General features: G+C 40.2%; 1 long non-coding RNA gene across 1 annotated transcript; it reads right to left on the bottom strand.

The window, feature by feature from the left end:
• Positions 1–841: 841 nt before the first annotated feature.
• On the bottom strand, positions 842–11,178 carry LOC142603007 (uncharacterized). The gene is made up of 3 exons (XR_012836878.1): positions 10,394–11,178; positions 1,932–6,089; positions 842–1,008 (listed from the first exon to the last, which is right to left on the bottom strand). It is a non-coding gene; the product is annotated as an uncharacterized LOC142603007 (long non-coding RNA).
• Positions 11,179–12,805: the final 1,627 nt, after the last annotated feature.

The following is a 12,805-nucleotide window of genomic DNA, read 5'->3' as shown; positions in this document are numbered from 1 at the left end:
AATATATGATAGAACATCTAGAAAGCTTTTAATCTGGATGAGTTTGAGATAAGGCTATTGTCACTTACGGGAGTCGTCACAAGCACGTTTCAACTGAGTAATGTATTATCCAGTCTGTGTGTGCTGTATCTATACCGCAAAAGTTATTTGTGGCCGTTTTACAAACATTCATTGTCACTCTGAGTTTTTTAAATTCAGGCTTGCCTAGGCTCTAAAGGAAGAGAATGCCATAAATAATGTTTTAGAAACTTCTGAGATTGACCAAAAAAGCTTTTCTGTAGACAAAGGTGACGCTAGTTTAAAGTCCGATAGATTGCCATCTCCTAGGACTAGAAGCAGGTGTGGTGGGAGGGCAGGAATCTTCTTTGTTCGAGAGTATAGAGATTTAATTTCAAGCCCTGAGGACAGAAATAATCAAGCCTAAGTCACTGGTACAGCAAAGCTGTCGCCCATTTGCACCTCGGACCTGCATAGCTCTGATCTGGGGCAGATGTACAGCAATTGCTTTCCATTTCTGGGAGGCAAGAAAGGGCATCGCTACAGCAGATCAATTTTTAAAAATTGGCCTCTGCTTGAAACTCCTCAGGTTTGAAATTAAGTTTAACTGATACGGAGAAGAAAATGTTTCGTGCGAGCATCAGACAGTCAAAAGGGAAAGTTCCCTCTGCTCCCACTGTGCTGGCAGATACATCTTTCTGTCACCCTTCATAATAATCATCCCTCTGCCTTTTCACATCCCCTAACCGTGCAGCGGTCAGCCAAAGTCTATCTTCTTCTACCCTGCAGTTAAGACCCTCCTGTTGATCTTTGCCATACCATTTACAAACTTACCTTCATACTCATGTGTGAGAACTGCTTGTTTCGTTTCACTATGCCATTTGATTATTCTCATTATCTAACTTAGAGCTTCTCAGAGCAAGGATAATTTTTCAGCGCTTAGAAAGCGTCAAGCATCTAGTATGCATGTAATTGAGGTCCCGAAGTCATTAAGGCAATGGTACAGGAGAACTGTAAAAAATTATCAGAGAAAACAGATAGAAGATATGAGATACAGTTCTGGAAAAAAAAATAAAAAATAAAAAATTTAAAGTTCTATTCTTCAGGTCTTTGGCTTAACTACTTAATTCTCCTCAGCTTGCTTTACTTCATGAAGTTGTCCACCGATTCTTAGATCCATGCCACTAGGTGCTAAAATCATAGAATCCCAGACTGGTTTGGGTGGGCAGGGACCTCCCAGCCCATCCAGTCCCACCCCCCTGCCATGGGCAGGGACACCCTCCACTAGCCCAGGTTGCCCAAAGCCCCATCCAACCTGGCCTTGAACACTGCCAGGGAGCCAGGGGCAGCCACAGCTTCTCTGGGCACCCTGTGCCAGGGCCTCAGCACCCTCACAGGGAAGGATTTCTGCCTCACATCCCATCTCCATCTCCCCTCCTGCAGCTTCAGGCCATTCCCCTTGGCCTGCCACCACATGCCCTTGTCACCAGCCCCTCTCCAGCTTTCCTGTAGGAAATGAATGTCCTGAATTAATGAACATGTATTTGATATTACCCATTAGCATGTTACCCTTCAACCATGTTCTTGTAGGAGGAGATTTTAGTTACTTTAAAATTTACATGCTACTGGAAGAAACAAGTTTTGACCTTGTAAACGACTATGCACTTGAGATTTGTTTTTTTTTAAAAGCATATGTAAACCTGAATAGTCCTACTGAATTCAATGTGACTAACATCTCAAATCTTTGCAGGATTTGGTCTGGAAAATTACACATGCAAATTATTCCACAACAGGATATTTTGCAGATTGACTTAAACTTGAAGATGAGCCAATATACTAACATTATTTTGGTAAGATATGTAAATTGGTTTGAATAAAGTCCATTTTCTACTGAGAAAATATTTTCCAGCAGAAATGATAAGACAAACACTCACCCGTATACTGCAGAGAGCAGTATTTCCTGAGCAGACGCTGCATCTCAGGTTGGAAACCAGTTTGTTGTTTTCTTCCTATAATCTGACCTTGCTCCTTAATGAATAGGAAAGCTCCCAGCGCAGAAAGAATTAGGGCTTGAGTTTTTAGAAAAAGTACCTCTTAAAACATTTCTGTCAGTTTAGCGAATACTTGAATAGTCAATTACTTTCCCCAAATTTATCCAGAACAGGTACTAAGCTGGAAAATGTAGGAAATTAGGTTGTCTACAGAGATTTCTTGCCCTTCAGATTCAAAAAGGAGATTAGAGTAAAACCATGTCAGAATATTGGGGTGGGGTTTTTTCACGTCCAAAGAAACACCAGATATTTTTTTCATTTTTTAACCCAAGGGAAAGAGCGCCACGATTGCCGTGATGAATGTTTTGACACCGTCGAATCCAATCAGGCATCCAGCTCAGCTGCTAATTGTCATTTGCATATGGCTTCACAGATACAAAGGGATGTCCGGTAGAAGCGTGAGATCAAGTTTGGGGTCAGTACTTGTTTAATCTGAATTAATGAATATCAGACCTTGGGGAGAGCACATGCTTTGGAAGAAAATCCCTGCAAATATCAGATTCTTCTCTGGCCTCACATCGCATTTCTCTTTTTAGGGTTACAACAAGAAAGTCTTACAGAAAACCTTACATTTGGAAGAAGGTAAATAGCTGACTACACTGAACCCAAACTATTTGGTTTAAATCAGATCTGGATTTGATCACTCTCAGTTTTTAAACACTCCAAGAACATCTGAATGTCTAGAAACTTCAGCTGGACTCCAGTCAGAAAAATGATTCAAAACAGACCCCCCCCCCCAAAAAAAAAGCATAAAAATAACCTCATTGATTTCAGTTACTTTGATGAAAAACACAGTACAAGTGAGAGAGCTGGGATCCTAGTGAAGACCTAAGAGCTGTGTAAGGATGAAATCCCAAGTAATGACTGAAAACGTTGCCCCTAAGAAAAAAGGGAATGCTTTGTAAAAACTAATAGCACGTAGCAAAGGCAGTCTCACTCGGTATGTGCTGTTCTTTATAGACACCTTCCTTCGTAAGAGGAGGTTTGTTTTTCTTCCAGCTTTGCTTGCTTCTTATTTCTTTTTATCTTGCCTTCACTGCAGACTCGCTCACAGAGTTGCCTTGCTTTTTGTTCATGATCATGAATTTCTTTTGGGAAAAGGCTCTTCTCATCAAATACGGCTTTCGAGGCTACAAAACAGGAGTGAATTCCACATCAAAATCAGTTATACATTTGGTGAGGTACACTGTGAAAATCAGGCTGTTGGAAGAAGAAAAAAAAAATAAAAGAGGCAGAGCTCAAGCACTGTACTTCACAGAGAACAACACTGAAGTTTCTGCTTCCCGTTCTGCTGACAAGTTTAGCTTTTTGGGAGTTTTTCTCCCAGTTGGGGAACCAAGGCTTGTTCAGTCCTGAGGACCACGCTGTATCCATCTCTCCCTCGCACCCTTTGAGTTCATTGGCCGGGTCTAACAGATCTGATGGAAGTGTGAAGATCTCGGAGAACCTAATTCCTACGAAACAGGAAGACATGTGGACTGGATGGAGGAGAAAAAGCCTTTCCCTCGGAGAGGTGCGGCGAGGTGACTTTGGTGCCTGTAACAGAGCGGGGGTGGACAGCCCTGCTTTGGGCATGCCCCCGTTCCTGGGAAGCCCTCAGCCCCAGCCAGCCCCTGGTTGGGCACTGAAGTCAAACCCAGCCAATCTCAAGGGAGAAATCCCTGGGGATGTGACTTCACTGGTGCTGTCGTAATTGCTTATTATATCTTATTTCTTCCCCACCTAAAACTCTGTATTAAAAATAAGCTAGAGATCCTGGAACGACCGAAGGGAGAGGCGTCTCTCCCTGTACGTGCTGCCCATACCAAACCCCTTCCAGTGTGAAGCAGAACTTCACTTTTTACTTTTTCACAGAGGCAGTTAATCCCCTGCTCGACTCGGGGAGACTAGACTGGCTTTTTTTTTTTTCCTTCCTTCTTCAAAACTCCGTTCTTTTAATTTATTCTAACTTCTATCCTGCCATTAAGTACTCAAAAAAAAAAAAAAAATCAAATTATCCTCTATCGAAACAAGAACATTAAAACTGTTCACCGAATGTCTGCATGACTGAGCAGGTTTACCCTGCAACCATTTATTTACATATATACAGCAGGCTGATCTTCAGGGATTCCTCCAGTCCCAGATTAAGGACAAGATTCTTTCTTCTCATGTGCATATATCCCTCCCACTAAAGCCAGACTGGTTCATGAATAAGAATTAAATGATATTCACTGAGTTGTTACTATGACACCTGATAGTGTCTCATTTGAGCAGAGGAGGCTGGAAGTCTGTACTACTTTCTTTGGGAAAGAGGCCTGAGGAATTAACTTGTTACGAATTTCATACACTCGTACATTGTTAACAAGATGATGAGCCTAGCTCATCAGAACATGGATGAGCCGCAGAGATTGCTGCACCCATTTAAGCTGAAAGTTCACTTGCATTTAACAAGCTCTAAATCCAGCACACGAAGACTGAATTTTATTCCCAAGTGACTGTTAACACTGTAGAGACCGTTATTTAGAGACCATTAAAAACTAAAATCAAAGGTACACAACACTCACTGAGCCCTGCTCGTTACTGCGTAGGCTGGAAACGATACCCTTTGTGCAGAGTGGGAAACCAAGCAGCAAAATATTCAAGACAAGTTTCTGTCCAAACTGTGGAATCTCACCTTACAGCTGTAATTACAGGTACTTAGCTCTTGGGAAAGCTGCAGGAGTTTATCTATTGATTTCGGTAAGCTTAGGATGAAACTGGTAATGATTTAAAGGATTAGAATTTTAAAGATGTAAGGTGCATTTCTGGCTTCAGTTAATTAAAAGGTGCATTAACTAAAAAAAAAACCCAAAAAAGCTAATTAATACATTACCAGGGCTTAATACTTAATTGGTGTATTTCAGATACAAGAAAGCAATTTAAATGCGCGCTTAAATGTGAACAGTTTTGACTAGGAATTGTTGTTAAGGTTAGCTGCAGAAAGAATCCGATACAAATTTACTGATACGCTGACCCAAAAGGCAGCAGTGGGCTGCTCTCGGCTTTAATGAGAGGTGGTGCAAAGCCTCAAACAACAAATCGGTTTACGGTGCCTATGTCAGCACAGCCATTGCGGGAAAAATCTCAGTAATCGGGGATAAATCTCAATAATCTCAATAATTGCAGACTGTGTCCACAATACAGTAAAAGTACTCAGTGGCACAAAGTGGACTGATGTGACAGAGATGTGTATTAACAATCCAGCTGTTTCCTTGATGCAGTGGTCACAGAGAAGCCAAGTCCACTTAGGGATAAAATACAGGTTTTCTAATAGCTGTGCGTATTTAGTTTGATCACAGTGATACTCACACACGGCAATTACACTTTGTTCAAATTTTGCTTTTAAAATTGCACTGCCCGCACTATTTTTGTGGCACTCTCGTTTATCTCTCATTCTGAGCAACATGCAGTACTATGAAAGTGCAAGACATTCTTCTTTTGCTTGACAAGGATGAGCTTTGGATAGTTGAAGCTAAAATAGGGAGAAAGTTCGGAAATGCTGGAATTGTCTATATTAGCAGCACAGTATTTTTTACAGTATTTTTTGCCTTTCACAGGAAAAGCAGAGAGGTGGGGAGAGACAGCGAGTGAGACAGGCACTGCTCATGAAACCCTGACAGAGAAATAACATCTCTTGGTCAGATGAAAACAGGCACCTGATTAAAAGAATTAAAGCTCATATGACAATTAATTCAGCTTCAAAGTATTTAATTTAAAGATTGCGCGTTTGGCCTTGCTGAGTCAGCTGCAAAGCGTCCGACACAATGGGGTTCTCTCACCTCATTTCTTTCCAGGAGCTCAGCTACTGACCTTTGCTATCCATCTCACCAGGAGCTGATAGCGTCTCGCAGAAGAGCACCAAATACCGACCTTCGAGTAGCTGATATTCGTATCTGCAAACCGCGATCAATGGGATCTTGTAACGTGCGTGGTTATGTGTCGCGCGTCCTTCGTACCGTCGGCAGATTGCAGATTGTTAGCCGTTGTGTTTTGAGAAGAGGTTTTCTAAAGAGCAGGGAGAAACTGCAAAGCAAATTGCAAAGCCGTCAGAAAGCCTAATCAGGGATGCAAAGACACTAATGAATGCACAAGTCAACTTCTGTAATGAATCAAATTAAGCAGTTATGCAAACCTTGCCAAGAGCCAGCTTGACTTGAACAGCGGAAAGGTGTCTCTGAACCCAGACGACACCTAGATAGCAAATATCTGTTTTAAGGGGACTGATACCGATGACATTTTATTCGGACTTTCTTTCCTTGTTTAGTAGGACCATGTCAAGCAGAATGTTTCTGAAGGTGCTTGGTACAGACAGAGTACAGAAGTAATTGGTTTTTTCTGGCCTCCTTCTTAGTACTGTGTTTACTTTCAAAACATTTCAGACTTTGTTCTCTTTCATCAAAATTTTCTTTTTAATGAGCAATTAAGCCAGGCATCACCAGGCACTTACACATTCAGCGCTGGTCGAGGAAACGAGGAGTTGTCTGATGCTGCTGAGTTTTGACTGCACTAAGGAGAAAATTATTTCTCAAGTTTGCTGAAGCAGCCTCTTGCCCAGCTTTCATTCTCCCATCGTCGGTCGTTTGACAGGTGAATGAAGGTTATGTTTTCTAAATGGACTGAGGGAAGTCTCTCCTCTTATTGAACATCATACCTGGGCAGAAATCATCTGGTACAAAATCCAAATATCATTTTCCTTTCGTATTGTTGGATGTATTTTTTAAAAAAAAATCTCTTCACAAATTAAAATCCTTTTTCTTCGGTCAAACAAATTCAGAAGTCGGTATTTCAGACTCATTTTTCCAATTAAGCTGTAAAGCCTGATCCAGTGCCTGATGAAAGAAGTTCTGATTTTTCCAATCAAATTCAGCAGGTTGTGGAACATGCCCTTACAAAGTAAGAAGTTGTTGAGATAGGATTATATGTCTTACTACTTACTTGGAACCTCAAATCAGCTGCTAAGCAATAAATCTTGGAGTTCTCTATTACCTTCATCTCATTTTAGCACAGATGGTAAAAGCTAGTGACCTTTATTTTTTGCCTTTCTGTGCTGAGAGCTGGAGTAATGAGAATATAATGAAGGTCTACTTATTTTCCAACAGGCTAGGAAGACTCAGATTTTCAGAGCACCACTCCTCTGTCTTTTCCCTAAAGTATTTCTCAGGGAGAAGAACAAAGTCAGGCTCGTTCGTGCCATCAATCTCCTTGAGGGCTCCAATATTCAATGACCTAAACGCACCTTAAAAATCCAGGTTTACTGAAAAACCAAATGCAATTGTGCTTTTATGATAAGTTAACTTTTCTCATCTAATCTTCATAATATAACTCTACCAAGCAGACAATATACTTACAGGCAAAAAGTGTTCAAGACCTCTCAACAGATGTGCAGAATAAAAACATGATGATTTTTTTGCTCCTTAAGACACAGTCAATTCTTTACTATCTTTTAGGGGAAATAAATAAAAAGTTACCTTTCTTTTCGAAAACCAGCTTCCACTTCAGGTAAAAAGCCAAAGCTCTGCCTGCTCTAAATGGGATCCTTCCTAAAAGAGATGAATGCAGCTCATGCAGTAAGTGCTGGGAAATTGGGCCAGCCTCTTGAAGATAACTAATAGTGTTAATTACTGCTTTATTCTGTAAAAACAAGTCTATACCAAGAAAAAAATCAGGGGCTACATTTCCTTTGTCGCTGACATATTTGGATGTCAGTTGAAACAGTGATACTGAGAGAGTCAATTGGGAATCAGTCTGGACCCCTAGCAAAAGCAAAAATATCCTTGAAATAAGATGTAAAATCGTCAGCTGAAATAAACCTCTACCCACCCACAAGTCACGTTGCTCCCGGACTCCCCGAACACAGCAAACTGAATGCAAGCATCCCCCTCAAGGTCAGGCTCACCGGAGGGACCTGTACGTATCGATCCGGGGAGCAGTTACCCACCGCTTGCTTGCCAACGTCTGCGTTTCGATGTTGCACGTGCTGTCACCTCCAATCTTTTTCCTAGCTATAGAACCGTGAGATTCACCTCTATTTGAAAAGCATTTAGGGGGGGATATTTTTTATATACATACATTTTATATACCTATTTAAATATATATATATGGTTAAATATATGTATATTTATGTAAACATGGTATGAAGCAGACCTTTAGGGAAGAACGCAGAATAAAAGTTTTATTGCCTGCCAGCTAAGTAGTAAGTGTTCTCATGGCTGCTTAAAGCTTAAGTAGTGCTCTGCTTTTAAATAGATGCCTTTATAACATGCCTGAAGAAAGAGGTTCGAAACTATAACTGTCCTTCAGTAGGAAGGCTCTTTTTCTTTTATCCATTCTGAAAAGAAAGATTAAAAAAACAACCCCAGAATATTCTGTGCTTAGCTATACACATAAGTAGGGAAATTATGTCAAAATAGCTGTTTACCACTTCACTGGTTCATGTTGCTTTGGCATTTAAAAGTTTCTTTCTGTGAATTTTTCCCAGAAAAATGAAACACTTTTTGGCTAAAGCGTAAACAGAAAATCCAGAGGGTGGCATGTACTCTGTCCTTACCCTGAGGTGCCCCCTTTTTCAGAAATAACCACTGATTCCGCAGTAGGATGAAAGGATGGGACCCACAAATGTGTTTGCAAGCCTATGCAGCTTCTGTTTCAGCGAACAGAAGCCACAGAACTAGTTGTAGCAATTTCTGGCTGAATCAAAAGCCCTTTAAACCCAAGAGGAAGTTTCTTCATGATTTTGGAGGGCTTCAGATCAGGTAGACAGCTGTCTGCAAATCGTATGTGAAACGACCCGCTCGTCGTGCAAATACAAGCTAGATGTTTAGCAAGCGAGGCAGAAATTCAACTTACGTGATAAGACTCCTAGTCATCTTTTTTTTTTTTTAATGAAGTTTTAATTATGTAAAAATTAGTAAATGATCTAGAGGTTTATACATTACCATAAATGTCTCCCGAAAAGAAGAGACATCCTCTCAGAAATGCCTCGCATCACTGCAGGATTGGAAACTAGGACATGTTGATGTGATCCCAAAGCAATTTTTACTAAAAGCACTATTTCTGAGGAATCTGGCTCTAACAAAATACAGAATCCCTCATGAGGCCACTTTCTAGTGAAATATTTACAAGAACACCCAAAAGCCGGTTTCTTTTTCATGTGCTTGTAAAAATGTACCAAAAGGGGAACAACTTGATCTATTTATCTTTAGGCACTTCTAAAACTCAGAGGAAAAAAAAAAAACCCCTCTGCCATCCCCTCCCTGCAGCTCTCCCAAGGGACCCGCTGGGCTGGAAGGTGGGAGAAGGGGCTGGCACCTCTCCGTGTTCCTTACCAGGCTTGGGAAGAGGCAAAAAAAATGGCAATGCCTCGGAAAAATGGAGACCTCACACAACAGCGCTTAGTTAGCAATTTGCCCTTTTTTTTCTATCAGAATACTAAAACTATGGTGTTGGGCCCAGCTCAGGTCTGATTTCTAACTGCTTCACAGAGTGAAATCTAGGGGGAATGCTCTGAAATTAAAATCTAGATTTAAAGCATACTAAAAATGTTTTTCACTCAGTGTTCTTTTTATCTACTGCTCAGTCTTTAACAAATACTCTATCCCATATAGAAATAACCCCACCTATAACAAAATTACCTTCACTTTTAATTCATTTTGATGCTTCAGATGGTACTGCTAAGATTAAATTTGCGAATGTTATCTAAAAAGTATTTTCATACTGTAAGTGTTTCAAGATTTTATGTTCAGAAAATTTAATGCAAGGACGTATTTTAGTACAATTACATTTTACTCTGCTGGTATTTTGTATAGTCCACGCTACAGAAGGTTATTGAAGAAGGAAACGCTTAAAAGCATACCAAAGCAATAAAGATTAATACATCATATTGTCAGCAGGACTAAATATTATCTTTCTTAATAACATCTAACAAACCGCACATCATTTTGGAGAAAACAGGGTCCATAAATGCAGTAATAAAGCCATATACACTATATTAGCGAACAGGCACCACGCTATACCCTTCCCTTGCCATTTCAAGGAGACACTCTCTAGCACGCAGACAAGATGCACTCAGCACCTGACGTCTAGGCGATGCTGGAAAATTCCATTTGCTCTTTGCACATCGCACGAATCCATGCTCCTAACTGGAGGATGGGGAAAGTGAAACATGAAAAATTGAGAAAGCACATGAATTTACTTAAAATATAATTTCTGTTACGTTAACAACCAAATGGTTCAAATTGGAGACAATTTCAATGTTTTGTTTTAACATAAAATCTTGAAGTCTTCCAACATTCTCCACTGCATAAACCCACCTTTTATAAGTTACTTACAAGTAAAATTTCTGTTTATCCTCCATCCCAAAATGAGGAGATTCCTCTTCAAGAAAAGGAATTGCTTTTCTTTGTGTCTTCATCCCCATCAGCCTTTTTTCTTGTACTTGTTTCTGGCAACATCCTTCCTGTGAAAGGCAAGAAGATTTTCAATTTGCTGATTTTCTTCCTAAAAGTACGGAGCAAAGAGTTGCTTGAAGCTTGAATAATTTCTTGTAGTCTTCAGATAAAATAGGCAGACTCTCTCCTATATATAAATATATCAGTTGTCATCCTGTTCCCAAAAGAAAAAGAGACAAAGAAAGCAAGCGCCTATTTCCCTTGAGACATCCGCAGAGCTAGAGTGTTTATTTCTGCCGTGGCAGTTCTTAAAAGTGTTGTTTTTAACAAGTCAGAATAACTATCGTACCACAGCTGCTTTTTATTTGTATTTCATATTTCTACCCAAGTACTGTCTAAGGAGGGCAAAGTCATTCCTGAGATATCCCAGTCTTCCACAGAAAGGGCCGGGTACCTTCTCACCAGCACCCGGGCAGCAGTCCTGGTCAAAAAAGAAAATACCTGACTGCAGACAGGAGGAGTCTGAAAGCTTCCCGAGGACCATCGCTTACTGCTGGAAATCCTGGTCCTGCGGGATTGATAAGGAAAAGTCTCCTTCTGTTCAATCCCTTTTTGTGCTGGGTGGGAGGGGGAAATCGTTTTTGTTTAGCTGCCCGGTTGAACGCTCCTTAGAGCCAGTTAAAGGGCTCCCGGGGACTTCACTCGATAGTTTAGACCTGAAGTTGGAAGCTTTGCTCCACCTTATCCTTTTCTAGGAAAAAAAAATAAAAAAAAAATTACTTTTAAAAATCCACAAGTAAAATCCAATTCCTTTGCACTTCTTCTATCAAAGCAGAGAACAAAAAATAAAGTGGACCCATTTCCTTGCGCTGTGCCTATATATTCCATATCTTCACCTGCCTGTCCTATTAGCAGATACTGACTCGCTTCATCAGTAGCCACGGTAATGGATCCAGCTCCAGCACGAGCATCGCACCCTGCCAGCAGCTGTGCCTCCCCAGGGTGCTGCAAAGCTTCCGCAGGAAACCAAGTTTGGTCCTCGCTCCTCCTGAAACACAAGTGTGGCCAAATGGGCAGGCTGAGCAGCTCCACACAAAGCAGCCTCTCTTGGGCAGGAGCGCATTGTTCCAGCCACTTTCTAAATATCAAATGGGACAAATCTGCAAATAAATTTCATCCACATGAAATAAATATTGCAAGTCGGTTGCTGGAAGCGTTCATTTCCCTGAGCAATGTGAAATGCAAAAGACTTACAGCACAAAAAAATGCTCTTTCAGAAATTTAACCTTTATTTTTTATTCATGAATACTGATCCAAAGTAAACCTCTGTGTAAACAGTTTTCTTTATGGGAGTGAAAGTAACAGGTGAAATTGCGTATAGATGCAGGAAAAAAATCATCAATAGCCCTGTGAACAGATTTCTTCAAACATAGTAAATAAATCCACAGCTTTTCAAATTGTTTTGTAGACATATGATGCAGATTCGAAGAATGCCCAGTAAAAACAACAGAGAATATATTTTGCGTTCTCAAGACAGAAAACAGCTGAAGATACCAGTACAAAACCAAAACGTACCATGACGTATATCCTATGCAGCCTCACGGACTATAAATCTGTACACATTATGATGCCACGTTGGTTGCCAGACTGGGTTTAGACTATTTAAATTCTCTGTCAGTATCAGTTATGGTCAAATCATTTCACATAAAAAATGAAATGGATCCATAACGAGACTTAATGCTTTGTTGTTTGAAAAACTATTCCAACATGCAATTAAAAACTCCAAGATCTCTAATTGAACTGGGTTTTTTTAGGAAGAGAAAATTAAAGATTGTTACATACTTAATGAATCAGGGCCATTAATAACTCCCCTTTTCACTATATTTCATTTTATTCATTATAGACAAATTGAGCCAAGCCAGTGTACAGAAAACACTTTAAAACACCCATCAATGAAATATTCCTTCTACCATCTAGAAAGAAAAACCTCATAATAGCTTGCTGAAATCGGTGTCAGTCATTAAAATCGCCCGCAGACATTGTGTGCCTTCTAGAAGTCCTTCTTTAAGCACAGCCGCATTGCTGTTTTAGTCTCTGCGTATCTACAAGAGATATTCCCAGCTTTTATCAAGGAGCTTGTGTTTGTAAATAGGCATTACAAAAACTCACAGCTAATTTTCCCGTTTTTGTACTTAACTGCTCTACGAATCCCAATCTTTTTTGAAGAGAATTTGCACATCCGTACAATTTTATTCTAACGAGCTAAATTCTGCCATCCTTCATCATGATAAAGAGAATCATATTCCGCAGATTAATCACTGAATTTCAGTAGAACCATTCATTGACTAATGA

This window comes from Balearica regulorum, chromosome 9, assembly GCF_011004875.1.
Source record: "Balearica regulorum gibbericeps isolate bBalReg1 chromosome 9, bBalReg1.pri, whole genome shotgun sequence".
In the NCBI taxonomy this organism is placed as follows: Eukaryota; Metazoa; Chordata; class Aves; order Gruiformes; family Gruidae; genus Balearica; species Balearica regulorum.
Note: the sequence above shows the minus strand (reverse complement) of the source record. Positions and strands in the feature narration are given on the sequence as shown.